Source organism: Corvus cornix, chromosome 5 (genome assembly GCF_000738735.6).
Source record: "Corvus cornix cornix isolate S_Up_H32 chromosome 5, ASM73873v5, whole genome shotgun sequence".
Taxonomy (NCBI): Eukaryota; Metazoa; Chordata; class Aves; order Passeriformes; family Corvidae; genus Corvus; species Corvus cornix.
This window is the reverse complement of record NC_046335.1, coordinates 2,845,030-2,872,365: the sequence shown is the minus strand read 5'-3', so window position 1 is coordinate 2,872,365 and position 27,336 is coordinate 2,845,030. Positions and strand designations below refer to the sequence as shown.

The window sequence follows — 27,336 nt, the reverse complement described above, 5'->3', positions numbered from 1 at the left end:
CTACCAGCAGCCATGTTACTCAACAAGAGCAGGATGTTGGATGCATAAAGTACTGTTTAATGCTAAGTACCATGAATAATCATGTCCAAGGCATAGCAAATTGGGCTCTGGAAATTCATGAGCACTTTTGACCTTCTTTCTGTTCCTATAAAATGGGAAATGTATATATACATTCCCCTTGCCTATAAGATGGGCAATGTACCACTTCCCTGTTTTGCAGGGTGAATGGGAATTGATTATTGTTGGGCAAGCACTAATCTATTCCACTGAACTGCTCTTTAGGAAAACCTATGGAGAAATTATTAATCCTGCCTTCAGAGCAGGGTTGGAGTTGCAAAAGAAGTTGTAGAGACAGAGTGTGTAATGAGGGCAGAGCAAAATACTGAGTAGCTGCTCATTGATTCGGGACTGTTCACTCTGTGAATTAAGATATGTAAAAGTGGTCTGAAATGATGCTGTAATTGAAGACCCCATCATGAGACATAAGCACAAGAGAGCTGTAGTGAGATACCTGCTTTCCTTAATTGGCTTGATTTTGAGGCTTAAATGCAGATTTTTTTAAAATTTCATTTTAATCGTGGTTCCTCAGGACAGAAAGCTTATGTTCAAACAAAGGTCTTTAACCTGGTTAGCCAGGAATTAAATCCTTTTTGCTTTGCAGTGTTTTAAGGGAATGAATACATAGAATGATAGAATGTCCTGAGTTGGAAGGGACCACGAGGATCAGTTTTAGAAGACAGTGCCAAAAAATGAGGTGCTTAACAATACACATACAAATGTGACTTCAGAGAAGGGATCAAACTGTAGTTTGGGAAAGAGCCTTCTATTTATACAGCTTCAGTCACTGAATCAAAACCGGTAACCACATCAGATGTCTCAGAGTTCACAGTAAATACAAATGTTTGGATTAACAGACACAAGAATCACCTCAAATCAAATCTATAATTCAAGTGTATGTATGCAATACTCTATGAAATGTCAATAAACACCAAAATCTGAGTGCAAGGTATTAAGGTTGATTCAAGATGAGTAGAGAATCCCACATATTATGGGTCAAATATGAAATACTGGAGTTAAGTTTCTTCACTGGAGCAGTAGGCAAAAGGATGGAGGTTTGTGATGCAGAACAGATGAAATATGAATCAGAACCAGTTCTCAGCTCGAAAGTACCAGCAGGACTATAGCTGGTAGTAATAAACAATGCTGTTGTTGACTGGCATTTTACGAAGATTAGGGTTGATCTTCATGGCTAGAAATATTTTATCTTGGCCTTGCATTTGCTGCATTTTTTCCAAGTATTTCACATTGCCTGTTAACCTGTGGAACACCAGAGCATCTCCAGCATCACTGCCAAGTTCCAGGAACAGAAGAACACCTACCAAGAAAGGTCCTTTTGCTGGTATTCCAATGTGCGCATTGAAATGCAAAGCATTTGAGAAAGAAGTCTGGGAACTTGGCTGGTGCCCGGTGGGGATTACCCAACCATGCCCTGTTTCACAGACCAATGGCAGGACGGAAATGGGAAGGTTTCCTGAGAAGAATAAGTTCCCTGGCTGGTTTCATACTTCTCTGTGGAAGAGTAAGATCTCCCTGAAATGTGCATGGTACCAGATTATCTCCAGCCATCTCTGTCCCAGGCATCTGGCTGACAGATCTTCCCTTCCACACGTGGGCAGGGGGCTGTTTCCCATCTCGTGGGGTTGTGATGCTCTCAGTCCCCAAAGCACAAAGCAAGACACTGCTGAGCAAGGCTCCTGAGCTGCTGCTGCCTCAGCCATGCTGGGATGCTGAAGGGCATAACATGAGACCACCTTTCAGGTCTAATTGCTACCCAGAGATCAAGAAGTGCAGTCTTATTTATATTGGCTGGTATTTGGCAGGAGTAACTGCAGTTTTTGGGATGGAATACTTTTGCCCTGCATTTTACTGTAACTTGAAAGGGGAAGAGCTGTACCCCTTACAGTAGGTTCAGATCTCTTCTGCCTTTCTTTTGAGGGCTTGGCAGGCTGGGAGCTTCAAATTTGTCTCAACAACTGAGTTTATAAACTTTACTTCCAACCAAGTTTATCACCATGAGCTAAACCTGATGCCAGCCCGGGCAAAGATGTGAACCTGGAGGGTGGGTGAGCTCTGGCTGTTTTTCTCTGCTCTGCTTAGACTCCTGTGGATGCATCGAGGTTATTCCTTGGGTCACGGGCTGTGCAAAAGTGCCTCCAGCCTGCATGGGAAGACAGCATGTGCTATAAAGGGGGAAAACAGCCTGATGAGCTGCAGGCAATCTGTTCAAAGCACTGCTCTCTGTGCTCCTGGAGGAGTTTCTCTGGGGCATTCAGTATGCACAGCATTGGCAGGAAAAATCCCTTTTCCATACTTTTTCTTGCTAACTTGTTCCAGAGTCCTCCCAGGGAAAGACTCTTATTTATCTCAGTGGTCCTGCTGCCCTTTCAACTTGAATAACAACAGAGGCTTTTCCAGACACCCCTAAGTAACAAAAAGGTGACCCATGGACTGAACTAATAAACATGTCCAGCCCTGTCTGAAGGATCAGACTTCAAGTCTCAGCTTCACCATCACTTTTGGTTACTCCAGGCACTTAGAATCAGGGTCCTAAATTTTTCTCCCTTACTGTTATTTCTCTGCTACGTTTAACCAGCCTCTCATTAGTCTTCATTTAGATATTAATTTTTCATGGGAGCTAATTTTTTTGACCCACACAAGCAATTAATGGTTATTCTTAGAGCTTGAGTGTAATGTCTTGCATGCATCTGCCTTTGATTACCAAGTTTCTGAGGCCCCCCTATTATTTTGCCTCCTCAGTAAAGCCTTAAAGGATGCTATAGTCACCGATAGCACAGCAAAAATTTTGGAAGTCTGGAAAAACAGAGTAAAAATAATTGTCAGGAGCTGGAGGTTTCCTTCCTGTGGCATGGTCAGTGCTTGCAGAAACTGGAGTTCAGTGACAATGAAGTGCTGAGGTTCTGCTGATAAATCTGAAGTCCTGGTCCCCACCACCATTGATCCTGATCATTCAGCTTTTCCTTTTTCCACATTTACCAGATGGTTGGGTAGGGTTGTGGGTCTAACACATCAAACCAAGAGGCTGGAGAAGGGCAAATCACCTGGATTTGTTTGATGCCTGTGAGATCAGGGCATTATTTTAGAGCAATCATTTGGACTTCCATCTGCAGAAGTCTAAAGGAGCCTTGCAAGGCTGCCATGAAATTCATTTGCTTGAATTTTTCTCTTTCAATTTGGTCATTAGTTTTTCCTTAAAGCTCCTCATCTTTAGTAAACCCTTTTATCTAGCAAGGAGGTACTGGGATTTTGCCCGGGCTTGAGGTGATGGTCTTAAATTGTCCTAAACTCCTTTTTCCTAAGTGAAGAAACAGAAATAAATAGGAAAACGGCCCTGCATTTTTGAGGGGTTGAATGAAGGAGGAGCAAACACTGCTGGGAGCAACGTCTGGCTCAGGTCAAGTGATGCAGAGCTACAGATCCTGTGCAGTGTTACCAGTAATCCCACAGCTGCTTCTTTTGCTGTATGAAACAACCTGCTGAGAAGTTAAAATAAGTCCATTTCATTACTAAAGCAAGGTTTTGGAGTTTTCTTCAGACAAGTTAGATATAGTTTTTAAACTATAACATTTCTGAATTCTGCAGAGAAGGTTGCCTTGGTGGGTTGCATTTAAATAGCAAGTCTTCACACAGAAGAGCTGGATGGATAATTTGCTGCTGAAACTATTCTCAGATGGTCCAATGGCTGACAAAACCCAATAAAAACAGTTTAAGAAAAGATATTTTTAAATTTTAAAACAAAAAGTAGGAAAATGTTAAGGTAAAGAATTTTTATTTTTTAATTTTCCTCTGAAGTTTTCATGGGAAACAAATAATTTCCTGAGTACTTCCAGCTTTAAAAGTGTCTTGTTTGATGAGTTGAGAATACAGCAAGCAAAGGATTTTGGTTTGGGTGGTTTTTTTCAAGCAGGCCCATGTTGACAGAGATTAACATAGATTAACATGTTGATAGAGATGAACAGAGATTCTCTGATCCATGCACAGATTTGGCAGATAAAACTTCCCCATAGCAGGAGAATTGGAACTAGGTGGTCTTTAAGGTCCCTCCCAACCCAAGCCATTCTGTGATTCTATATGACTTTAGCCACCAAAGAGCTTAAAACTCCCAAGTAGTTTTTTCAACTATAGAAAGCCAAATGTATTTTTTAAAACCCAGATATTTTAAGTGTCCTATAAGCCAGCACACTGCTGTTGATTTTAACTTCAAGGGTGTATCCTGGTGTTTAAAATGGTCATGTTACAGTCCCCAGCCTGGGAGCAGTTGCACACAGGAGTAGCTTTGCTTGGTGTGGGCTCTTTGGTAGTATCTGCTCCAAGCAGAATCAAAGGTTGCTTGGTTCCTGCTCTCCACTCACGTGGCTGCACGCATGGGGCACATCCCAGAGGGAGCAGAAGGGCCACCTGCAGTGTGTCCCTCTCAGCTGAGCTTTCTGCAAATACTTGTATGTTTTGACTCACCCTGCCCAGGGGGTTGAATGTTTTTACTCTACCTATACCATATTTTCTGCGTTTCAGAACAGGGGCAGTTTCTTGCTCTGCAGCAGGCTCAGCATCACAGATTTTAGCAGGGCCTCTAGGTGCTACCAAACTGCAGATATTAAGAACAGTTTGCAGGCCTGGGCACCAAAGTTTGTTACAACACTTATTTATTACCACTCTCATATAACTCATTCATGGTAAACAATGCAGGTTTTATTATGTGTAAGTAATAGGAGACCTTTGCTTTTTCCACTAACAAACATGCCATGGGTAATTATTCCTGTATTAAAACGACATGTGGACATATTTGCGACATGCAACAGTTCCATGGCTTTGAAGAGAAGTATTATTCCAAACAAGGTTAGCCACCATTTATTTTGAGGGGCTCTTGCATTTCTGTGTTGGAAGCGCTTTGCGGCTTTCCTTGTCTATTTGATAATCATTAACATGTTCCGTCGTTAACCTTCAAGCAGCTTTGCTTGAAACTTTATATGCAGCTTCTCAAACATTTGCCTTGCATTGCAGACTGTGGTTTGCTGGGGCTGTTTTTATGATCGCTCGTGGTAAAATCAGGAAGATGAAAAATGGGTGTGTATTTGAAGAGCAGCGTATCCAGCTTTCTAGGTCTTAAATTAGAGTGATGAGCATAAACACTGCAAACAGAGCTTTTTCAACTCAATTGCAATTATATTTGAAATTACCTACAATTACCAGTAACCACCTCAAAGCTAGAAATTAACTTTGTAGGCTTTGCTCCAGATGGATCAGCTGTTAAACGTGCTGTCCTGTGCAGCTGAATGGAGGGGAGGAAAGAGGGTGAGGAGGCGTCGGAATGGCAACTGTGCTGTCTTCCAGCTGAAGCAGAGCTTGTGCATGCTTTTCCCTTTGAAACAAACCCATATGCCGCTTCTTGGGACATGGTTTGGGAAGCTGTGGCTTTGCTGACCCTTTGCTTGGGTCTAGCAGAGAGTCCTCCCTTCCTACGTGGAGCGTGGTGGGCTGTGCCGGCGGAGAGCAGGCTCTCCAGGTCTCCTTCCCTTGGTCAAGCCATGAGCAAAAGGTTACATTTATGGCAGCTCCACTTACTGCCTGACCAGATAGAAAATAGTATTTTCTAATTCTTTCTGCCTGATGGTTTCCTGCTGTTATTTCTTCAACTGATCTCTTCATAACTCATTTGGATATCTCTATTCCAGTTTCTTCCACAGCTGCTGTGGCCAGAGAAGTTCAGACTCTTCTGCCTCTTCTTCCAGAATCATGGCACAAGGATGTTGCCATGGCTCTGTAGCCACAGCCAACCTCACTGATTTTCGGCTGGTGGAGCTGAGGGAGGTATTTTGCCCAAAGCATCTCAGAAATGCTTGTGATTTCAGTTTCCAACATGACTCTGAGCTGGGGAATGAGAACGTGCCAGGACTGTCAGTGACAGCTTTAGAAATGGATTGTTTGCATAAACTTGAAAACAGTACAAGCATAAATGTATTTCCTTTGTTTAACTTTTCACTCTTGTTTACTCATCTCTGCTTCTAAAAGGCTTTGCAAGTAAACTCTGCAAATCTTTAAGTTTTGCGGGCATTAATGGGGGCTGGGAGTTCTGGGATGGCTCCTTGGCCCTGGGAGCTGAGGTGCAGAGCAGGGACATAAAGCTCTGATCCATGAGCCATCAGAACCAGCAGGATGATTTTTCCTTACTTTGCCTCTGTGCTGGGAGGTGATGTCTGAAAAGCTCAGTGAGTCTCCATGTGCTTCAGGGGCGTGTGGGCAATGCAGAAAGTGACGTGGAAAATCAGGCAGGGTCAGGATTGCCTCAGAACAGCTGAGGAAAAGAGAGGCTCCTATGGACTGAAATGTTCCTTGCTAAAGAAAAACTATTTAGGCTGTGAGTATTTGAGGGAAACAACTGGGTTTTAGTCCTGTGTTTTTCAGTACCACTGCAGTGGAGTCCTGGTCTATGAGCATTGGAGAGAGGGGAGAGGAACTTCAACTATGCAGCGATGAAAATCCAGGTCTCTTGTTGCCTTTCTAAATAAAATTGCTCCTCCCCTGCATTTATCTAGTTTAATCTTCTTAAAGCTCTGCATGTACCTCTGTGCTGTCCTTGTTCTGCATGGATTTAAACTGGATGTCCAGGGAAGGGAACGGAGCTGGGGAAGGGTCTGGGGCACCAGGAGTGGCTGAGGGAGCTGGGAAAGGGGCTCAGGCTGGAGCAAAGGAGGCTCAGGGGGGACCCTGTGGATCTGCACAACTCCCTGACAGGAGGGGGTAGTCAGGTGGTTATTAGGAAAAATTTCATCACTAAAAGGCTGATCAGGCATTCGAACAGGCTGTCCAGGGCAGTGGTGGAGTCGCCATCCCTGAAGGGATTTAAAAGCTGTATGGATGTGGCACTTGGGGACATGGGTCAGTGGTGGCTTTGGCAGTGCTGGGGAATGGTTGGACTCAGTGCTCCTGGAGGGCTGTTCCAACCTTGCTGATTCTATGGATGCAGGTGTTGGTGGATGACATTTTACTGCCCAGTGGAACTACCAGCTTTCTCCTTAACTCTTACAACAGCTGTAGAACACTACAAACGCTTTGTCTTTCCACAGGGAAAGGGAGGACCAGGACAGCACACAAAACTCTTGCTTTGTAGCTCCTAGGAAAGGGCTGACATCCCCTCCCGTAGTTACACACATCACTGGTCCTGGGGAATTTATCTTCTGTGATTGGTGCTCACCTGTGGGAGGCAGGCTCAAAGCTCAGGCAGAGTGTGGGGTATGTGGGGTATGTTGAGCAGCCTCCAGGTCTTGCAGGGCTTTCCAAGCCAGGGCAGACCCGAGGCAGCTGTAAATGGGCTCTGGAGCACAGAGAATGGTGCTTTTTAGCTGGTGCCTCTTTTGGGGACTTGCAGACCTCTCCTGAGGGGTCCCTAAAAGTTAACAGGGAAAATGGTCAGAAGGCTCAGATGGGCTCTGCAGGGGCCCAGGCTGGTGCTGGAATGTTCACAGGATTTCTGCAGGTCTGGCATGCTGGCCATGGCTTGCTCAGAAAAAAGATCTGCTCTTGCAGCACAGGCTCTGAACCTCTTTGTGAACATAAAGAGCTGCTTTTCTGGTGCAAGTGAATGGAGCCTGGCATGAACTTTGGCATGACCAAGTCCTCCAAGCACAACCAGATATCTGATATGTCACAGACTCTTGTGTTAAATGAGCAAGAAGCTGCAATGAGACAATGTGAGGTTGTTGTTTTTAGTCTGATCTCCTAAAGGGAGAGAAAGATTAATGCAGCCATGCTCAGTGGGACTGTTTGGGTATGTGGGTCCCTGTCCCTGCTTTTTGCCCCCATCACTCTCTATCCATGGGCCAATTTCACTCACATGTGAGAGAATCTCAAAATTACTCAGTTTTAGCAATTTTTATACAACTATATGGCCAGTCTTTAGAGAGAATTCTAATTCCTCCTCCCAGCACAGGGAAAGCTAAGCTCAACCCTTACTAGACTAGAAGATGGCAGAGAGCAGGAAAGCAGGAAAAGGTTAGAACATGCTGTAATCTAAGTGGATACCAGAGAATCCACCCTTCAATTAGAGATAATTTTATGTGGCTTCTCTAGTGTTTAGCACTGTGGGTGATAATTTATCAAAATAATCCCTGCCCTCTTCTGACTGACACATTTTGATGCCACACTCCTTATAAAATAACAAATATAATTTTTACTTTTCCTTTCTCTTTTAAAGATGACCATCAGTCCCTTTTTAAAGGTGCCAGCAGTCCCTTTTCCAGACAAAAACCTTGGAGTAGGATATTAACCCAGTGGCTTCAACAAGGCAAGAAGGATTTTACACACCTGTTATGTCTGTGGTCACCCTGGACCTTTCCCTTGTCTCCTGGACAAGGGAGCTGGGGTACATGGTGCAGGTAATATACAGACTTTGGTGGGCCTCTAACCTTGTCAGATGTGTATTAGCACTGTCAGGTGCATAAAATTATTTGGTGTAACAGTGTGGTTGTTGTAGCTTTGCCTAACCCTGCATCCTTTTCATTCCTGTATGTCACTACCACCACCTGCTCCTAAAGCTTGTGCCCTGCACACTGGGTGAAGCCTTTCCAGGGCTCCATGCTGGATCACCCAGCATGGGTGGTCATATGGGACAGCCTAAGAAGTCAGGAAAACCCTTCTTGCTCCCCAGGGTTGCTTTGTTCTTGATTAGATTCCAGGAAGAGCTGCTTCTGAGCTTGGATTGTGCCTAGCATGGTAAAAAGCTGGGTTGCTATCACTGCTCGTGATGTGAAAGTGATTTTCTTGAGCTGCCTGGTGGGTCCACATTTCAGCTTTGTTCAGTAAAACACTTAAGCATGTGCTTAAAATTAAGTGTGCTGCTGACTGGAGGGCTTGGACAATAAATATGCTACTGGAAAAGTCTCTGGACCATACATTTATTAGTCTGTCTAAAAGCCCTGTTATTTCTTCTTCACTTCTGAAGTAAATCACGTCTTTCAAAAGCCACAGTTGTGGGTAAATGTCTGATTTTGATAGGAGTTGCATATTGCAGCTATTGCTGATTTTAAATAAACTTATAGATGCTCAGTACATCACAAATGAGACCCAGCTTGGCTCCTTTCAGTGGTTTGGTGTTTTTTGAGAAATCTGTCTTTGAACTACCCATCTGCAGGTTTTTCTTTTTACTGTCTGTGTGGCCATCCTGCAATTACCTGTGGGTTTATGATCCTTCTCTAGAGAACAAGTTGGTTGAACGATAAAGATGGGGGTGATAAACTGGGGCAGGGTATGATATCAGTTACAAGAGCCATGTGAGTGTCCCTCCAGATTTACACTGCTGCAGCTTTGCTCTGGATCAGGCCCCAAGAGTTGCCATCAATGGCGATTTCAACAATTTTGGAGTTAAGTCTGTTGAATAAAAATGTGCCATCAAGGCTTGAGGGCCTTTGTAACTGCAGTGAAGACAGACTGGAGTGAGCAACTCGCTGGCAAAGTCAGTGTGAGGTAAATCTGTGGGAGTGGGAGGAAGAAACTAAGCCATGTTTTTAAAGGGTTTATGGCTGGCAATTTATTTCCTTAACCCCTGGTTCAGTGCTGGGCAACAGTAAACAGTGAAAATTAGTCTCATAGTTGCCTCTGAAATGAATTGACCATGCAAAGAAAGGCTGTAACTCCCCAAAGCAGCAACAGATTTTGGGAACCTGCTTGAAATGCTCTGAAATGGTTGGGGAAATTGAGGTGTGTGATTAAGCCTTCTTGGAAAACTGGATTTCTATGAGGTGGAGGAAGAACAGATCTTTAAATCATTGTTTGCTTGTTCAGAAATCCCATCTCTGATTATTCCCATGCGGGGTCATGTGTTCAGTTTGGTGAAAACCCTGGAAAATAAACAAGTAGAGATGAATTCAGGAACTGAAGTGAGCACAGGCAAGTCAATGAGAATCAATGGTGCTGCTCAAATCTGAAATCAGTGCAGAGCTGGGCCTTAAATCAGCTATTTTTAGCAGTCAGCGGCGCAAGAGCACAATCAGTCTATATTTACATCAGATAATATTTGTGTTTACTATGTAATTACATCGACCCTTTTTACACATATAATTAACATTTGCATCCTGCTGGGTTGACATCTGTAGGATTCAAAAAGGGCTCAAGATCTCCAAAGAGTGTTTTTGTTTCAGGTTAGACGTGGTCTGATTGTCTAAATTAAAGACATGTCAAACCACATGAAAAGTTCAGGACAGAAGGTAACCACACAGGACGTGGCATGTGGGCCAGGTAATCACAGTGGTGGAAAGAACGGCCACACTTGTGAGGAGTCTCTCCTCTACAGGCTTTGGAAAAAAAAACAAAAAAAAAGCTCTTTTTTGTTTTTAGTAGGAAATAAAAATTAGTAAATGCAACCCCTGGCTGCAAGGAAGCCCAAATAAAGCAAACCAGATGTTCATTAGCTAATCACTTGCAATTTTTTTCCCTTCTTGTTCTTCATGGAGGAAAAGAAAATTGAGCGTGTGGGAACTTGCCTGTTGAGAAAACATTTGGATCTCCAGTCATTTATCTGTTTCACCTCTGACTCGGTTCAGGCCCCTGTTAAAAGGCAGGCAGGGTGCTATCAGAGAGAAAGGTCAGCGGGGATCACTGCAGATGCTTTTCAGCTGGGGCGACCCTCGAGGCGATCCCAGCTTTCTCGGGCATGGAGAGTCGGCTCAAAACAAAACAGCAAACCAAACGCAAGCCCAGCGAGTGCGGTGGGGCTTTGAACTCCATCACTCGTGTTTGTCTTATTCCTAAATTGCAGTGTCGTTTCTGTACAGTGCTCGTTGTAAGCACATGCATCCATCAGGAAGTGTGTTTATTACACCGAATACCAACGAATCCTGAATGGCGAGCTGCTTGTTTCCCAGTGTTATCAAAGGAAAGCAACATAACCTTTATTCCCTTTGGACTGATGTCATTTTTTTTTCCCCTGCCTAAGATGAGACAGAAAGAGGCACAAGTCTGTACTGCAGTTGGTGGATTTTATCAATAATAGAATACTAATACACAAAGCCATCTGTGTGCATAGGCGTCATAGAATCATAGAATCATTAAGGTTGGAAAAGTCCTCTGAGATCACCAATCCCAACTCAACCCAGCACCACCACCATGTTCACCACTAAACCATGTCCTCCAGCCTCTCTGGAACAGTGTTATTCCATTAGGAAAGATTACAGTAACTCAGTACTTGCTTCATGCTTTAACAACATTAATTTGACAGTGTTAATTTTAATGCACAATGGCCTAACAGCTTTTAGGAACCTGACTCTTCTCAATAAGTTGAGCAGGTATAAGATCTCACCTACCAGCAAGCAGAGCCATCCTCATTGTATCTTGGTTGTCATATGACAACTTGCTCACTACAGAACCCTAGAATGGTTTGGCTTTCACCTTCCGGTCGACCAGGTTGCTCAGGGCCCCTTTGAGCTGTTTTATTTGGGAAAAGTTGGTCTGGGAGAGTTCAAACAATCTTTCTCTGCAAGGGTGAGGCTTTATTTGGATGAAGAACCTTTTCCTAATAGTTTGATGATGTGCTGTTTACATGTTTAACACATAAAAATGGAGATTGAACAAGTAGTGCTCAGATGAACTGACTGAGTGACAACAAGTAGCATGGGAAAGTGTCTGGCTGGGTATGAGTGGAGTTCTGCAAGGATTTTTCTTGGGGATGGATCTTATTTAATATTTTCATGAATGACCTTGGCACAAAACATAGCATGTTGCTGAAGCCCGCTGATGACACAGACTTGGGAGACGTGCCATGCAGAGAGAACTGGATGACCTTGAAGACTGGAATAATAGCAAAGAGATGAAATCCAGTACTGAAAAATGCAATGTCACGAGTTTAGGGAGTAATAAGAATTTCCACTGCAGAGACTCGTCATGTGTAGATGACAAAGGAGAAGAATGTGTGGATAATTCATGAGATGGGCTCTGAAAAAGGTATGCACACCTTCGTAGATCCCAGGAGGTATTCCTTCCAGGAGAAGATAAATATGCCAGGAACTGTGGCATCCTATGGATCATTCTGGTCCCCATGTTCCTGAGGTGTGAGTTTGACCTGGGCTGCTTACAGAAAAAGATGGTGGAGATGTTGGGAGGGAAGAGCTTGTCTTTTGGGAGAAGAATGGAAGAGCTACATTTTGAACCTAGAAAATGAAAGCTGAGAAGAAGGGTGATGGTTGTACATCTAAACACCAGGACGGGGAACATCAGAGAGGAAAATAAGCCATGTAAGGTAAAGAACATGAGGCTAAATGGGTAAAAATTCTAGATTGGATGTCATAAAAAATTTCTTCACAGAAAGGATGATCAGACACTGGCACAGGCTGCCCAGGGCAGTGGTGGAGGGATTTAACAGGATTCCTGGAGGGATTTAACAGGAATGTGGATGTGGCACTTGGGGCATGGGTTAATGTTGGCCTTGCCAGTGCTGGGGGAATGGTTGGACTTGATGATCTTAGAAGGCTTTTCCAACCCAACTGATTATATTCTATGATTTTATGATTACATTGGTCTGAGTACACTGGGTTCAAATCAGAGGAAGGTTTGTGACTTAAGGGAAGCTTATAAGAACAAGCTTGACATGTTTGTGGAAAGGATTATAACGCTTGGGCTTAGAGAATATGGACTTTGGAGGTGGTTTCCTAGGGAGTGGTCATATCAGAAGTCTTTTTGTGGGTAGTAATTCCTTAACCTGTTCATGGCCTTGTTTCCAAGGGGGGTTAACAGCATATGTGGTAGGGGCAGGAGGCCAGTCATGCCTCTGGGTGCTTTAGTATTTACTTGGGTTTGTATAGTTAGAGGCTGGTGGGAATCAGATGTTTTATGTTTGGCCTCCCTTGGTGTGTATGTGATTAATCTGGTTCAGTTAATGGACACTGCACTCCATCCTGTGGTTTCTGTGTGTTGATTCTGAGTGTGGTGTGTATCTTTTGGGTGTTTGAGTTGGTTTATGTTCCTGGGTGTCTACATGACCTGATTAATACTCCCAGGTTAATGCAAATGCAAACAGAGACCACAAAGGAAGGCATGGCCAAAAACGGCATATTGCACAGCATATGACTGGCTATCAGTTCATCAGATAAATAGGAAATGGAATATATTAACCCACTGTTGTTATCCTTGTCATTGGTCGTTAAAAATCAAGTATTTAGGTCTAGAGTAGCAGTAATGGATAAATAACAGCACTGTTATTCTCAGCTGCTAGGCAAAACTAACTCCTTGTCTTTATCATATCCCTTGTTGTACCCCCAGAACAAGCTTTCCACAGGGCTCAGAGGGACCTTCCATCCTTGCTTTCCATGTAGCCGTTTCTAGTCCAGAGCTGAGAAGCTCCACCTTAAACAAATCCATCTATCCTCAAAACTGAGTCTCTCAAGACAGGTCAAAAAACCCCCATGTGCTGTTTAAAAAACAAACTGAGAGAGAAGCAGAGAGAGATGTCAGTGAAATCCAGGCTTGGAGGAGCCAGCAGGAATGTCTCCAACCACTCCTACAGAATTTCACAGGTGGTTTTGAAGAGTTGGCTGTTGACTTCAAAAGAGAGGAAAATAAATGAGAAGTTAGAAACAGTTTTGGAATAGGAGATTTCTGTCCCTGCAGGTAGCCTGATGCACTGACCCCACACAGCCTGAGCAGGTGCTGGAGAAACAAACCTCTGCCTGGCAAGGGGGGCTCATTTCTCTGCTGTGACCGCACAAACCTGTCTTGAATGTCTGTGAGACACGAGGGTGCTGATGTTTCCATTGATTCCAGTGGCTCCTTCAGGGTTAAAGCTAAGCATGTGCTTAAGGGTATTGCTGGATCAGAGCCAGCCTAATCTGCCTTGCTAGATGCTGGCCCAAAGCAATTCCCAAAAACCCTTTTCTTCCTATCAGCCAACCCCTTGATTTGCAAACTCTCGACTCCCTGGAGCTGCTTAGGCTGTATGTTATTTTCTGGTACCTGCAACACTGTGATTGGGAATTTGTGTAAATTCTGTTCCAGTATTTCACTTCTGGAGTCTTCCCCTGTGAAGATTTCTTTAGCATAGCCCAGCACATCTGGCCACATTTAATAACCCTTGGGAGGGCATGTCAGTTTAACACTCAAGTCTCTCTTCCTTCGCTTTGCTAACCGAAGTGTTCAGCTCCACAAAAAAAAAAAGGATCTGAAGGCATGGTTGATGTAAAGAGCAAAATTTGGTAATGGGAAGTAAGGAAGAAGCCAAAGAAAAGATAAAAAAAGGCTTTTTAGCCTGCAGCTTTCCTCTAGCTTGATCTGACCTAAAGGACAATGACTATTTAGCATCGCTGGAGGGTGGCAAGCACTTTCTTCTGTCAATGACAATTGCCATGATTTAAGGGGCACTCTACACCGTGTAGCTGACAATTAGCAATAAACCTGGATTTCCCAGTCATCTGGCATCACCTTCCTTGTAGGGAAGTGAGCCCAACCTGCCTCTGAGTGGAGAGTAAGACTTTTTCAACCCTTCCCTTGCAATCTTGCATTAGTGAAGAAGTGCCTACATCATCTGTAGGTGCTCCAGAAGCTGCCATTTAAAAATGGTGATAATTAAGGACATGACTGTGGATCCTTGATGAGGGAGAACTCACAAAGGCCAGGTGGCTCCACAGGATCAGCTTCTCATGAAGATGGGGAAGATTTAGTTTGTAAAGACCCATTGTTGAGAAGTCACCACTTCCCTCCAAGAGATTCAGCAGAGGGAAAGCTGTGGTGCTCTGATTCCCTGGCTGAAAAAGGATGTTCTTTACCCTTTCTGGGAGGCTTTTGCTGGGCTAAAGAGACCAGAATTTACTGGGCAGCAGAGAGGGGCAGTGTATCTCCTGCTCCACTTGCCCAGGGCATATTGGCTTTTCGTACAGGTTTTGATTGCACCCTTCATTAAAAGAGCCATTTCTCCCTCCAAATTAGGTGGAATCCAGCACTGAAAGAATCCAGCCCAAGTCCCAGTTTATTTCTCCATAAAACATCTGTATTGTTCTTCCAGGATGGCTCTGCCAAATGAGTCCTCAATAAACCCAAAACCTGGCAATAGACAAAACGCTAAAAAGCGCCTTTTTAATATGGAAAAGTATCCTGCAGTGTCGCAATCTTCCAGTGGAGACCACCCCCTGCCCCTGAGAAATGCAGAATAGCACCAGGCCCACAGTTTGCCTGGGGTAAAGCAACAGAGCTGGGTCTGTGCTGATTTACTCCAGCCAGAGGATCTGCCCTATAGTTTCTTGGAGCTTTTTCCTTTTGTTTTGTTTTTTTCTTAAAGTTCCTTAACTTCTTTTTCCTCCTTTTTTTTTCACTTTTTTTTTTTTTTCCTGTGGATAGAAGCTTTGCAAGTTCCTTCTTTTATTGTTAACTCATTTGGCAGGAGCAGCCAAGCAACAAAAGTGTTTTATTTGGAAATAGTTGAGGGGGGAAGTCGACAATGTCCGAGCTCTATTCTGATTGCGTGAGCTCTGGGAGGTTTTCACCTCTGCTTCCAGGCTGCACCAGGCTGGGATTATCTCATTTGATTTCATTGGATCTGTGTGCCATTAAGAAGTGGGGAAAATTAAAGGTTAGTGAAGTTTGCCTTTGTGTCACACTAGAAGCTTTTAGTTATTTAAGTGCAAAGTGTTCGCTCTCTCCTCCTTCTCTGTGGACTGAAATACCACACAATGTTCTACTTTGCTGATCTGGAAGTGAAATGTGACTTCTACAGCTTATATATCCCATTGCTGAAGGGATCCTGAGGAAGAAGCACAGGGGAGATGCCTATATTGGCTAAAGTGGGAAAACTAGTGTGTGAAAGGCTCTGAGAGCTCAATGTCCTCCATCTGAGCATTGCACTCAGAGATGCTCTCTCTTTTATGGCCAGCTATAATACCTGTTATGATTTTGATCTATGATGTTGTCCACTGATTTCTTTCCAAATCTTCCCCTCCACAAAAAACTCCACTCAGCAGAGATTAAAGGCTGCACTCAGCAAAACTCAAACCAAATGAGGAACAGTGCATTAATGTGGGCAGATCTTTCCTCTTTCTTCCATGCTTGAGGCTCCTGTGGATCAGTTGAGATCTGCCCCCTCTTGTGCAGCACTAAATGCACATGAGAGCTGAGGTGTGTCAGTCTCTGTGCTCTGCAGGGCCAATCCAAAATAGCTCAGGACCAGATTTCTAAGAATTCACCACCCACAGTCAGGGCCAAGTTGGGAAGTCAAGAGCGATCTGAATGTCATGAGTAGGACGCGTCTTGTGGCGTGGGGAGAAGCTGTGTAGCTGTGTATGTTTATGTGGGTGTGAAGTGATTCACCCAAGTCCAAAGAGGGCCTCAGTGTCAGCACCAAGAGCAGCCTTTTGTGGCCTGGGAGCAGATTTTCAGCCCTTCATTTTCCACCAGGACAGTGGTGATGAGATTGTGGTGCACACAGGCACGCTGAGCTCTTTGGAAATCCTGGCTGCTTTTTGTGGTGTATCAGTGGGAATGGGGTTACTGGGGAAGCTCATCCTCTGCTGCAGTGCTGAGCTGTTAAATAGCCAGCCCTGACCCTGACAGCCTCCCTGGCCTGGGGTTGGGATATGGAGCCTCTCTGCACCTTCACAGTTTCCTCAGCCTGGAAAAACATTTCCTGCTTCACTGGTGGGTTAATTAATTGATGCTTCTAAGACAATGTGATGATAAAAAATGCTGTTTGCCAGATAAATATTACTAGTGCCCTGTGGGCGTTTGCAGTTCCAATGTGCTATTCCTGCAGGGACTGACTCATGTCATCCCCACAGAGCTGATGAGGGAGCTGTCACATGCTTTCCACCACCACCAACCAATACCTGTTATCAGACAGTGCACTTGCCCAATCAGTTGTTGGGTTCTCTATAACCTATCACTCCCCAGATCACAGGTCAGGCCCCCAGAACTGCAAAAACCTTTTAAAAATCATGGGATAGTTTTTATTCTGTGAATGCTACTTTTAGCCTTTAGCATGTGTTCAGGCCACCTCCTGGGATGTGTTTTCTTTAAGACCAGAAAGACCACAGAATTTTTTTTCCTTAAAGTGGAAGTGCTGGATGGAGTGACACATCAGGAACTTGGGTTTCACGTAACATCAGGGAAGATTTGCAGTAAAATCACAAGAGTTACCAACAGAGGGGTTTTCTCTCTGAAAGGGCTGGCACAGCTCGATGTTCCAGAGAGCAGCTTCTTGGCTGGTGCAGCTCCAGCACTACAGATGCCAGGAGAAGGATGCAAATTGATGGTTACTGAGGACCTGCCACCCTTGGGCTCAGTGCTGGTCAGTGTTTAAGGCCCACAGAGAAGCACCAGTCGATGTAGTGCCATGCTGGAGGCATGCCACCAAGGGAGCACAACATATATTGTGTCCCTAGAGAGCTGCATGATGGAGAGGAGGGAAAGCTGAACCCCTTTCCTCCTGCTCTTCAATTTGGGGGTGGAAGTGCACAAGTCCCATGGCTTCTGTTCAACACCACACTCCAAAAAAGGAAGGGAAAGATTTCAGCATGGAAAGCTGTGCCTTTGCATGAGCTTTTGCCTTCAAACAAGCACAGCCTGTTCCTGCTCTTTGGAGTCGGGCTTTCAGGGCATCTGGAAAAGAAGGCTGGATTTGGGGAAAAAAGATCAAGGCTTGCTTTCAGGAGGGGACCTTGAGAGCATGGGCTTGGGAGATTCTCTCTATATTTTGGGACAGGATGGCTGCTGTGCTGCAGAACTGCCTCCTGTCCTTTCGCTGCTGAAATCCCCCATCCCATCGGGGTCAGCCTGCCAGCGGCCATCCCGCCGGCACACACAAAGTGCAGCTCTTGGAAAAGCGAATATAATTTTAAAGTTGGCCTGAGAAGCCTCCATCTAGTTTTCAGGGTTCCAGAATGTTGTTTTATTAGGATTACAGTCTTGTTCTTCTTAGGTTTCAGCAGGCGTTTATGACTGTTACAACAGGAATGAAAAGCTGGGGCTGGAATCAGCATCGCGTTCTCCTGCCAGGCGCAGGGTTCACGGTGGAGGCCAGACATATGTCTTTCTCCCACAGATGCTACTTTTTTTTTCTGGACGGGGAGGTGAGCTCTATCCTCTCTCTGGAAGAAGGGGCTGGCAGCAGCTCGGAGCACAGACACAGTGCATGGGGGGCCCATCTGCTGAAGGTAATTGTCCTGTTGCTTCACGTCATTCCTCTCTGCCCTTTGTGATGAGGAGAGAGCAGGCCTGGCAGGTCTGGAGGGAAGGTTGTGTTTGTGTAGGATGCTGTGTTCTTCTCGTCTCCATTCTCTCATCCCCCATGGACACATTTCCTTGGAGGCTTTGAGGGGATTGGTGCAGGAGAGAGCACTCCAGGGTCAAAATCATCTGTGGCTACAGATATTTCTCTCCCCTTTTTTCCAGCCTGCTTTCTCCAGACCCAATACCATTCATCTATCTGTATTTCTCTCTGTGTGGGTCAAAATATTTCCTCAAGGACTCCTGAGCCAGAGATGAGTTCCCTGACTCTGCAGAGCCCACACTGTCTACATTTGAGAGGCACAAGCATGATGGTGAGGGTAAAGGCAGTCCCCAACATCCGTCACAAGGGCCCTGCTATCACACAATCCCAGAATGGTGTGGATTGGAAGGGACCCTAAAGCCCATCCAGTTCCACCCCCTGCCATGGGCAGGGACACCTTCCACTAGCCCAGGTTGCTCCAAGCCCCATCCAACCTGGCCTTGGACACTTGCAGGGATCCAGGGGCAGCCACAGCTTCTCTGGGCACCCTGTGCCAGGGCCTCCCCACTCTCACAGGGAAGAATTTCTTCCCAATATTTAATCTAAATCTAGCTTTTTAGGTCTTGTGGCTGTGTTGCTTTGGGCAGCCAAACCCCAAACATTATCCCCAGAAATGATGGAGTTCAGTGTGTCCAAACAGCCCAGCCTGGGGGAAGAACTCAGGCCTCTTCTTGGGTAATTTCTGGCTACAGGATGGTTGGTCCCTCTGTACTGTAATAATTAGCAGACAGATCCTGCTGACTTGGGAAACTCATCTGAGGTTCTGTTTGTATGTTTGTTGTTTTTATGAGAAGGTCCATATGCCTTTCAGATTTTGTTATTTTCAGAGAGTTGATGATCTGAGGAACAAAATGAAGAGTTGACATCACTGGTTGTTTTCTTGGCCTGCTGTAAACAGCAGATGTAGGTTGGTAGAAAGGCTACAGCTCGTTACTTTATACTGGGGGAATTTGATGAGTTTTATTGCAAAGGCATTAGGGCAGCTCATGACAGCCCTCGACCCAGGGAGAAAAGAGAAGGCTTTGTACCAGGCAGGTACTGATCATCCACCAGCACCCCTTCATGAGCTGGAGCATATCCAAGAGGCAATATGGGAATTTCTGTATGTAGTTAAAGTTTATGAGACTGCCTGCCTGAATGCATGTAGGTGTGTGTGTGCCTGTGTGGATTGGAACAAGGATCTCCATCACAATACTTAGTAAAAATCCAGTTTCACCAGTGGGATAAGAGAGATCAAGCACCAACTGAATATGATCCTCAGGGTCTGCCCCTACGGCTCAGCCGTTGTGTTTATGGCAGGCACAGTAACTGCTCACACACCTGGTTTATGATTTACCCTGCAACCCTCAAACTGACCTGGATTTTCCAAATCAGAACATTGTTTTAAATCTAAAGATAACAATGTCTAGTAATCCAGGTGTTTGCTGGTCTCAGAGGTGGTTCTCGTTCAGAGCTGTCTTCTTTCTAGGGGATGTAAATCCTGTCTAACATGCAGTGCCTTTTGCATCTGGTGGTTCCTCTGAAATGTGTGCTCACTCAAGGCGTTTAGGAAATGGGGAATAGAGCTTGAGCCACAACTTTATCAGCAGAGAACACACTACTCAGCTCTAAGTGCTTGCTAAGTCTGTCCCATCTTTCAGCACTTTCCTCCCCCTGCTGAATAATCCATATTTAGTGTTGTTTTTATCAGGTTTTTGAGATTAAGTCTCTCTCCCTTTTGAGAGCTGAGCTTCCCATAAGTGAGAGCAAGCAGCCTCATTTTATAGCTGTTTTTAACCTAATGAGGCTGCAGCTTCAGACTTTTGGGACTCCTCTTGGGGTCCTGTTTGTGAACCCTACTGACATGATCCTTAGAAATCTTCCCCTCCTTATTCTTGGCCACACTTGCCAGTGTTGACCTTTCATTTACTCCATACCTCTGTTGTCATGATGTCTCCTGGATCTTGACCAGCCTTTGCACCTGTTTTCCACACTTATCCCACTTTGAACTAATCTGTTTCAAACACAATTGAGCAGAGAATTCATCAGAAAGAGTCACGAGTGCCCTACACAGCATCAGTGACTGTAGTAAGATGTTTGTATTAGTCCCTGAGTCATCTTGTGGTTTGTAGGTCATTTCCTCAGGTATGATATTCTGATCTTCCTGGTACTGATTATGTCTTTTAACTCTGTGCCTCAGGCAATTTGGATAGAAATGATTCCACATTTAGCAGCAGCATGGTAGAGGCAGTGTTAACTGCAGCCATCCCACAGCTGATACTGAGAATTCCTCCAGTAACCTCCCTTCAGTTCACTTGTTCCATCAGTACAGTGTGCTCTCATCTCTGTTTTAGACAGTTTATTATACTCCTTACAACACTTGTCTCATCCCTCTCTTCTCCAGTTTCACCAGAGATGTTGTGTGGTAACATACCAAGAATTTACCTAATATTTGGATAGAGCAACCTGGTACAAGTGCCTGACACTTCTGTCCAGACTGAAGTTTGTCCTCCGTGTCACACTTTGCCACAGCTGTCTATACTTTACCCAGTGTTTCTTCAGAACCTTTGTATAATATTGATAATGCTGTATTGGGCTTATTAATGCACAAGTTGGTTTTTTGTCTTTAAATAAAGCCACTGTATTTTGCTTTTCTCTAAGGTAAATAAATCTTGTCAGCAGATTTGCAGTTCCATGTGCTACTTCTTTCAGCATTCAGAGATGGACTGACATTGCTCCCTCCCTGCTCAAGCACATTCACTATTTCAGTTTTACTTGGGTTGGTGAAATGAATATTTCTCTTTGAGGGACCACTGCAAACTCTGTGTTCTGGGTGTTGGCCTCTTTGCCCAGGGAACAAGGGACAGGACAAGAGGAAATGGCCTCAAGTTGCACAAGACGAGGTTTAGATTGGATATTGGGAAAAATTTCATCATGCAAAGGGTTGTCCAGCCCTGGCACAGTTGCCCAGGACAGTGGTGGCATCACCATTTCAGAAGGAATTTAAAAGCCATGTGGATGTGGCACTTGGGGACACGGGGTAATGGTGGCCTTGGCACTGCTGGGGAACAGTTGTACTCAATGATCTTTGAGGACTTTTCCAACCTTAAGGATTCTGTGACCTCTCTGTACCAAATGCAGATGAAAGGATGAAATGTTACCTTTTTACTCACTCTGTATTCAACTTCTATCTTGACCATGCGTGCCTTAGATTTCTGCAGTCAGGAGCATCTCTGCAGCACATCTGCTGTCACTGAGCTTGTGTGGGGAGTATTTCCTGGAACAGACTCAGGTATACATAAAATGGGCATAGAATTCCAGAATGGTTCGAGTTGGAAGGAACCCTAAAGCCCATCCAGTTCCACCCCCTGCCATGGGCAGGGACACCTTCCACTAGCCCAGGTTGCTCCAAGCCCCATCCAACCTGGCCTTGGACACTTGCAGGGATCCAGGGGCAGCCACAGCTTCTCTGGGAATCCTGTGCCAGGGCCTGCCCACCCTCACAAGGAACAATTTCTTCCCTGTATCTAACCTGAATTTTCCCTTTTGTTGGTTTAGTTTTTCCTAGCAGAGGAGAGCTCAAGGAGCTGGATCTGAAGGATGTAACCTTCCCAGCTGGAGGAGGGAGGACTTTCTAGAAAGGCTGAAAAACATCGAAACTTTTGCCAGGTTAGTAGCATTTTCCAAGCTAATTTCTCATGGCAGTGTCAGGCTCAGAGCATGTCACAGGCATCAGGACTGGAGTCTTGAAGATGCTTCAGGACACTGGCACCACACAGACCCTACACCTCTGCCAACAAACCCAGTGTGTCCTCAGATTTCAGGGGTGCTTCCTCAGCAGATGGGATATTCCTCACTGTAATTTCTTTTCCAAACAATACTATAAAAAGGGGAATTCTCCCAGCATGGAAGACAGCTTCAGATTGGAAGTGAAATTCAAGTTTCTTTCTCCATTCAATTTGTGCCTAAGTGCAAACAACTCTTTACAAACATCCGGAATTTGGTTGCATTTGGGGACAGTTTCACATGACAAGTGAAAAATCTGTTCCTTATCCAGAGATTCCCTTGCTAGGAATTTTTAAGCCCTTCCTATGAAGAATTAGACACCAGAACATTTCAAAGCACAGGGCTCAGGGATTGTTTGAGAAACCCCTGGAGCAGTCTTTGTTCCCCTCTGGAACAGGTGAGTCATTCTGCTTGATATTAAAAATACGTTAAAAAATCCTTCCCACACACAAACCAACCCCGAGGCCCACGATTCACATGAGGTATTTCATCCGTGTGGCTGGAGTGGGGCAACATTTTAAGCAAATAAAACCATATTCTTGCAATAGGAAGTATTTAATTATTTTTATAATGGACAGTAGTGTTACCTCTACCTTTAACAAAGGGTGTGTTCTGCAAAATCTTATTCCCAGGCTTTGTTCTGAGAATATATATAGGTATTGGCAGGACCAGTGACCCATGGAGCTGTAATGCATTGGGTTGCTATAAAACAGGGGAGAGAAATCCAAAGTTTTATTCTGGCAGCTTTAGTGGAGGTGAAATCAGGGAGTCTGAGAGTGGGAGCTATGGGGATTTTGTAGGAAAAAAATCCCCACTTGTAATTTTCCCATTAGGAAATATGCTGTAAAAACGTAATTTTTAAAAGATCTGGAGGAAACCCTTACTTTTTCCCAATTTATTAAGGTTTTCCCTGCTTCACTTGAAAAGATAAAAATGAGTTATTTCACATATTTCTTTTAAATGTTTTTTCCCTGGAAAACATTTAAAATGTAGAGTATTACTTGTGTTACTTTCTTAGGGAGAGGGTTAAAAAGTGAAAGGTTTGCTTTAAATGTGAAAAGCAAAACCTTTAAAAGCAAGATTGAAGCAATTTAAAAAGTATAAGGCTTTTAAAAAGCAAAATACTTTCTCATATATGTAGTTTTTAAACATCACTCACTCTTGGGGAGAAGTCAGTTCTTTAAAAAGAGAAAAAGAAACATTTCTAGCCATTCTTATACTTAGATGCTGAAAAATGGTTCTTTCTTTCAAAAAGCCTTTCATTTTGAATTAAAAAATTCCATTTAGCTGAAAAAAAAATTACTTTCAGATAGAAGTTGCCTTGACAAACCGCAGATTTTCAATTAAGAAACTTCAAAGTTTGCTTAGTTTAACTATTCACGGTATAAAATACAGAGTAGTGAAATTGAGGGTGGCAAATTTGACCTCAAAAATTTGCTAGAACCTCTGGACTTTTCCTTGCAAGCTATTTAAATACATCACTAAAATATGAAAGCAGAAGGGTTTTTCTCAGAGAAATGTGAGTGAAATGTGAATGGTGACAGGGAGTGATGTTATAGGAGGTGCTGAACCTGCTTAATCATCTTTGGTTCAGATTTTAGCAGGTTTCATGGGGTTTTATTTATGGTTTTGCCTGTTTTTTTAAAAGCAAACCAGTGAGACTGAGATGGAGGTGGCCTAAATCAGGAGGATTTGTTTATCAAAGAGATGATTTTGCAATGCTGTGTTTCTCTCTCCCCTGATGTATCTCTGATATCTCTCCATCACCAGAAGAGTGGGGGTGCAGCTCTGAGTCTCGAGGGAAAAGGTGAATATCCACTTTGCACATCCTATTTTGTGCTAAATGGTATCTTAAACACAACTACGGTGGCAATTAAAATAATGAGATACATAAAAGACACCTGCTTTAAATAAATACAGTGATCTGCCCAAAGCTCCCTGAGTGGGCTGGTATTCAGCAAGAACCTGCAACAAACCTACCCTTAACAACATAATCATTAAAGAGCAGAAACCTTCCCTTCTAATCCCCCTCATACAGGACAACATGTGGATGTTAGCATATTTGGACTGCTTTGCATTCCTTCTTGCCTGCTTTTGAGAACATACTACATTTTAAAACTTGTTGGGTTCTTTCATGTTTTATTTGACCCTATGTAATTGCATTCCTGAAGGAATAACAGGCTCCCACAGTGATTTATACCCTGTATTAAATGTCAGTTTTGAAGAGACACAGTTAGCAGTTTGGTTTAACCTCCTGCCTTCCTATGGAAGTTCAAAACTGAAGTGGAGCTCAGGATCCAAGGGGAAAAGTGGAAAAAAAAAAAAAAAAAAAAAAAAAAAAGATGAAAATGGACTTAGAGGCAGCGTGGAATGAGATGTGTGTTCCTGGCCCCGCACCTTTGGAAGCCACCGGAATGAGATTCCATAAAGCCATCTCTATTTTTAACTGTAATTTGTGTACTTCATGGCTGCCCTTGACCACTGGGGAAGGCTGTAAATTAGCCCTGTGAAAGGCTCTGCTCTCTCCAGGCAGAAACTGCAGCCTCTCCAACAACGGGCCAGGACATTTTCCCTGCAAAGTCAACCGGAGCAACCACCAAACCAACCCCCAGTGGGTTTGGCTTGTGTCCCAAAAAGAAGGTCAGCAAAATAAATTGTCCTTGTAATTAAGAGTTGCTCCTTTGTTTTTATGTGTTTAACTGTGCATAAATAGCAAAGCAGGATAGGTATGTTATTACTGTTTTAAATATTTCATTCCCTTTGTAGACTTCCTTACGACACAGTTAACAACTGCTTAATCATACCTTATGACCTAATTAGGGGGGGTTCAGTTAAATAAATCTTGATGTAATCGTATATTCTTGATGTAATGGTGCTCTGATGGCTGCATTTATGTGCATGTGGGCACTTAAATATAAAAGTAAAGGCAGCCTATGTAGCATCTGACACAGGACTTTAATGATCATCATCTTTAGAATCACTGGTGAAACATGTTACAAGGAAACTTATTTTAATCAAGAACACTCTACATAAAAACCTCTTTCCTATTCCCAGGAACTGAATATCCTGGTGAGTACTGTCCTTGACAAAGGTATTTAAATTTTGTAGGATGGAGCCAGGGTAGTTGTTCTGACACAGGCAAACGACTGTATTTTTCAGCTGAAGTAATTCAGGGCATTTCCATTACCTTCTCCAGAGCCTCACTTGCCCATCAGGTGAATGCTGAATCCAGATCTGATTTGCTGGTGGGTAGGCTGAGAGTGATCTTTTATTTTGAAGTGAAAAAAAAAATGTAGGTGACAATGTTTTCTTAGGGTTGGATTTATCTTGCCAAAGACTGGTGTCTTGAAGTCATGGAATAAGTTGCCCTCTGGAAATGCATCTCTCTGCTGGGTGTTCAGGGAGCTAAAATGACTGGCTCAGACCTGAGGCTGCCTCTCAGGTGGACAGAGTTAGGTAAGATGAATCCTGCCATATAATGTGCACAAGGTATTGTGTATCAGCTCCCCAACTTCTAGATGTGCTGCCAGATCACTGTAAATGTTTGTGCCTTGCTGGGAGAGACCTGGGAGAGGTTCTTCACCAGCTAAATCCAGCTGGAAGACAAGAATTTGTGTTAATCTGAGGGAACAAGCCCTTGGGGTGCAGTTAATATCTGGAGCATAGGATGAGATTTGCCTTTCATGGCTTTAGGTGACACAACGAGAGGTATCTGTTCCTGCACTTGGAATCCCAGAATGGTTTAGGTTGGAAGAGATCTTAGAGACCATCTCATTCCACCCCCTGCCACAGGCAGGGACACCTTCCACTATCCCAGGCTGCTCCAAGCCCCATCCAGCCTGGCCTCGGACACTTCCAAGGATGGGGCACTTGTCACATTTTGGCATCAGTGGAGGGAAGCAACCCTGTCTAATTCCTGATGATTTTGTCAGTCCAAAGTCAAAGGATCAAGTCTCACAAGTGGACACTTGTGCTTCATGGTTGGTGACTTGGATGGTGACTACGTAGGGTTTTACCCTGGGTGTAAATCTGTCACCCTCCCTGGTGGGTTGATTCAAACAGAAGGTTACCCAATATCAGAAAAAATGAATCTTAAATCAGCATGACTAGAGAAAATCAATTCCTAATCAGCACTGATATATCAACATGATTTTACTTAATGGCATCCAGCCTTACAGACAATACTTGGTCTCAGCAGTAAAAATTAGGAGTCAAAGAACTTACTGAGGACTATTTCCTGAATTTCTCAAATCTTTTCAAAAATATTACTGTTTTTCAGACATTTGAGACTCTAAAAGCTGAAACACCAGCAGATGGAGACAAACCCTGTTATCAGACCAGCCCAGTCGAGCAGGACCTGTAGGATTTGCAGCTTTTCTATAGGAAGCTGAGGTGGAAACCTGAAGGAAGAACACTTTTTATGAAATGTTGAGTGCTATTGTTGTCTGCAGATGTTTAATACCATGAACTTGAGGAGAAAAGAAGCTCTCTTAAAAAAATAATCTCTTGGTACCATACTAAATGTTTATTTGGCCTGAAATAAAATGTTCCATTTATTTTTGGTTGGTTACATATACATGGGGATGTGTGTGTGCATAAACCACTTTAGAAATGCAGTTATGCCAACAGTGTCAAAAATTCGTTTCAGATGAAGAATCAGAACATTTTTTAAAAGGTTCTTACAAATATTTTTGCCTTTTTCTGATTTTGGTTGGGTTTTTTTCTTTTTATGGAAACTAAATTGCAGAACTATTTTGCTTCCATAAAGTGCCAAAAGAAGATGTTTCCTTGTTATCCATGTCACCTTTTCTTCACTGGCCAGAGAGGTTGGTTTTTTACTCCACTGTCCTTTGCATTGAAGGTGAACTGGAGGGTTTCACACAACTGGTATGAGCAGAGCTGAGATTCAATATCCAAACCCAGCCTGTGCTGTGGGGTTGATGGTTGTGGGGTCATTGTCTTACCCAGAGGAAAGGTTTTGAACAGAGGGTAAATATGTCATTTTAGAGCATGAACCATAACAGAAAACCTGTGCAGGGGCATAGGGCTGTAAAAATCGTCCTTTCATTAATTGTCTAAATAAAAATGAATGTGGATGCCTTCAAATGCACTGCAACTGCAGATAAAACCAGCAGTAAAAATCTCAGGGAGAGCTCAGGAAAGATTTTCTCTTTTCTTTCTTTGGAACAAATATACTTTTGATCATTTTCTCTGGTATAAATATAGACCAGTAGAAAAAGGGGCAGAGAGGACCCTGA

The 27,336-nt window shown here is 43.7% G+C and overlaps 1 long non-coding RNA gene across 1 annotated transcript in view; it reads left to right on the top strand.

The window, feature by feature from the left end:
* LOC109143324 overlaps positions 1-27,094 on the top strand; it is a 112,606-nt gene extending 85,512 nt beyond the window's left edge. Inside the window, exons 10-12 of the long non-coding RNA XR_002043393.3 lie at positions 8,270-8,450; positions 21,851-21,961; positions 26,358-27,094. This is a non-coding gene — a long non-coding RNA (uncharacterized LOC109143324). The remainder of the gene's footprint in view (positions 1-8,269; positions 8,451-21,850; positions 21,962-26,357) is intronic.
* Positions 27,095-27,336: the final 242 nt, after the last annotated feature.